The sequence below is a fragment of the Ceratotherium simum genome, chromosome 12, assembly GCF_057802395.1.
Source record: "Ceratotherium simum simum isolate JZ-2026a chromosome 12, ASM5780239v1, whole genome shotgun sequence".
Taxonomy (NCBI): Eukaryota; Metazoa; Chordata; class Mammalia; order Perissodactyla; family Rhinocerotidae; genus Ceratotherium; species Ceratotherium simum.
The window spans coordinates 7,566,898-7,570,635 of NC_141911.1; positions in this window are offsets into that span (position 1 = coordinate 7,566,898).

A 3,738-nucleotide genomic window follows, 5' to 3' on the forward strand; every position below is an offset into this window, starting at 1 on the left:
CCTTGTGGGGAGCGGCGCCCAGCCCCTTCCCCTCGGAACGCTGAGCGACAGCGGCGCCGGCCAATCGCGCGGGAGGCGTTCGTGAGGCTCCGCTCCAGTTCCGGTCGGCGCGGGAAACCCCGGAAGACCGGGGTCGGTCCACGTGCTCTGCGGTCCCCGCCAGTACCTGGCAGGGTGGTCCAGTTTAGCGAGGAAGGAACTACCCAGCTCTGGGTAGGGCTTGCGTGTCACTGGAAACCTATTTCCGATTTGATATGGGAAGGGAAGTCTAGAAGCCCTCTCCTTAACTGATCCCCGGAAATCTCAGGCCCGCGAGGTAGGAAAAGAGAGAGCTCTCCCCGTCCTGGTTCCGAAGTAGAGGCGGGTCTTACAGCGCCGTTAGTGCTCTCACCGCTTAGGATTTATAGTGCCTCTCCAAAGATCTGCCCCCAGTCTTGCATTAATTGTTTACTTATTTTGTCCAGTCTTAGTCCTGCGCCCTGGGGTAAGGAGGAAAGGGGTGAGGGAAGGGGATGGTGGGAAGACCTCTGAGAAGACCGATTTTTGTTCCGTGGTTAAGTAGGCAAGTCACAATCTTTCAAAATATATTTCCTCTTGAGTGAAATTGCGATAATATCTGTCTCCATGAGATGTGAGGAATAAAGTGAAATAAATATGGAAAGTGCTTATGATATGAAACAGGTCCTCATTAAAAGAGAGAGATTAAGGACTTGTGCAAAGTTAGCTATGGGGACTAGAATCCAAGCTGGATTCCTGCCTGATATAGCGGGCCTGAGTCTCCCCAACTCCCCGTTCCTGCTTCAGTTTGAGCACTTTACAGCCTTCAGATGTAGGATTCCTTTCCCTTGACACACTTCCACTCCTGGCTTCTGTTGGAAGACAATTCTTGTGTCTCATGTTCCTATATGCGAGCAGAGGCACTGCCTGCCTTTTTGGAATATCTCTTCAAGGCTGTTTCTATGGCGAATAGCCTTGAAAGGCAGAAATAATGTCTTCCTCCAGGCAAAGATCTGGCAGATTTGGTCTCCATTATAAAAGATTCAGGTTCCTTAAGCTCTGAGTTACTCTCTTATAATGCAACCCACTGTGGCCCTCATCACTTAGGCTTGTGAGAATTGGGGCTGAGAAAACTGGCCCCAAGTAATGATTCTTTGACTGCTGTTATCACTGTTAGTAATAAACCATCCTTTGTCTCTAACCCAGGAGTCTCATCTACCAGCATTCATGAAACTGTGGCAGGCTAACTTGTTAGTTTGCAAGTAGGCTACAATCTCAGACTCTTTATAGTTCTTGACAGTTTCCTTCCAGACTTTTCCTCAGAATAGTCCTTTCCTGACAAATGCCAAGGGGATGAATACCACTAATTCTTACTGCCTTCTGCAGTGTTTCTTATACGTGGTTCATGGTCCTCCTGCAGTCATCTGGGGAGCTGTCTAAAAGCACAGTTCCTGGGCCCACTTTGATCTACTCGCCTCTCTGGGAGAAAGGCCCAGGAATCTGCATTTTCACCCCCTTTTCAGGCAATTCTCAGGCACACCAAAGTTTGAGACCCACTGTTCTAGATCTACTCACCAAACAAGTCGTCAGGTCCTTAGTCATAGTTAATGGTTCAAAAATTAACCTTAGAGGCAATCTCCAAAAAGGCCACACGATGGGGCTAATAACCCCACACTCCCTTGGAAAATCTTGTCTCTTCAGTCTCATTTTCTCTCACTGGGTTATCTTGTCTGTGTGTCCCAGTTGCTCTGTGAATCTGTCTGTTTTGCTATCTGTGTTTCATTCTGTTCTCATAAGATTTTCCTTGTTTGTTTTGTTGTTGCTTTTCTCAGACTGAGTGGGGCTACAAATCAAAACAAGGATGAAGAGTAGAAATTAAATATATCTTTTTTGCTTTAAGTAGAATACAAAGGTTAACATTAAACCAATAAGGTTCTCCAGTCTTTCTGGAAATCCAGAAAGGAGTTGGTTTTATTCTAAACTCCACCACTAGCCAGGGGCATGACCTGGGACATATTAATTCACTTTTCTGACTTCCTTTTCCTCAACTATAAAAGGAAAGATTGAACTAAATGCTCCAAGTTCTTACCAGCTCAGACACTCTGAAGTTTTTTTATCCTTTGCATAATTTCAGTAAAGAGGGTAACTAGGACTTACCCAGAGACCAGACTGGGAAAGAGAAATCGTGGTGACTATAACCAAGCTGTTGCCAACTTCTGTTGGTTCTTTCAGTAGAAAGGACCTTCTTCAGAGCACCCTGAAGTTAGGTCCTCTGTATAAACTACTGCAAAAGTCTACTCGCAGTTCTCGCAGTCTCTAACTTGCTGCATCCCGTACCCCAGGCATCCTTGCCAGGCGCTGCCCGCCTTTCCACATCCCCTGCTATCATCATGTAAATTTATGTCAGGAATGACAGACAACTACTTTTTAAATGTTGTGTTAGGAAAAAACATCTTCTAGGTGCAGAAAGAAGAACGGCTTCTATTTTTTTCTTTTTAAAGCAATTGACTAGAAAGTGGCTAGTGCAAATAAAAGGCAGAGATTGTTAGATTAGATAAAAAAGCAAGACCCAGATATACGCTGCCTAAAAGGAACCTACTTTAAATATAAGCATACAAATAAGTTAAAAAAATAAAAGGATAGAAAAAGATATACCATGCTAACACAAATCAAAGAAAGCTGGAGTGGCTATGTTAGTATCAGACAAAGCACATTTCATATCAAAGAATATTATAGGGATAAGGAGGATGGCTGCTGAATGCAATAGTTGCAGAGCTGGCAGTAGCAAGAACCATTTCCAATAGGAAGTAGGCAACCAGAGATGCAGACATAATTGAGTTTGTTAGCAGAGTTACCAAGGAAATCTTTGAGGAAACTGCTATAGTCTGATGCTTGATGTGGGACTCAGTGATGCTTGGGCCTTCTCTGAGGCCTAAAACACTGAAAAGAGGAGGGTGGAGGCACTGAGTTGGTTTGAATAATGCAGGGAGAACTTCCCTAAGAAATGATGGTAACGCAAGTGACTAGGGAAACACCTAGGGTAGTAAATCGCTGGCTTCTGTGTCAGATTTAGCTTCAGACTTCTTTTATTTGCTCCAAAGGCTTTTTTTTTCTCTGTATTGTTTATGATCTTCTAAGCTGCCACTTTTAAAATACAACTCAGAATGATTCAACGATGAGGGGATGGATTATCTCACATAACAGAAAGTCTGGAGGCAAAAAGCCTATGTCCAACCCAACAATGTTGAGACCCCAGACTCCTCCCATCTTTCTGGTCTGCCGATGGCTGCTTCTTGGTTGGAAAATTACTGTAGCAGCGCCAGGCATCTTACTCTGATAGGAACCAACGTCCGGAAATAGAATGGGGAGGTTTCTCCCCAGTATGTCTCATTTTTAGGGCCAAGAAACCTTTCCTAAAACCCTCCAGGAGACTTCCCCTCACATCTTATTGGTCAGAACTGGGTTCCATGCCCACCTCTAAATTCATGGCTGGCCAAGGGAATAAGACCACTATGATTGACTTGAACCAATGAGGATTTACCTGAGCCACGTGGTGGAGGGGTGGTCACTGAGCTACATTTGGCGCTCAGCTATTTATTATGAAAGAGAGGGAAATCACCGTTAGATAGGCAACTACAGGTTCAGGACAGTTGTCAACATTTGCAAATTGGGAGATTTCACATAAAAAATAAGATTTCTACTTTGCTTTTTTTCTTTCATTTAAAAAATTTTTAAATTGTG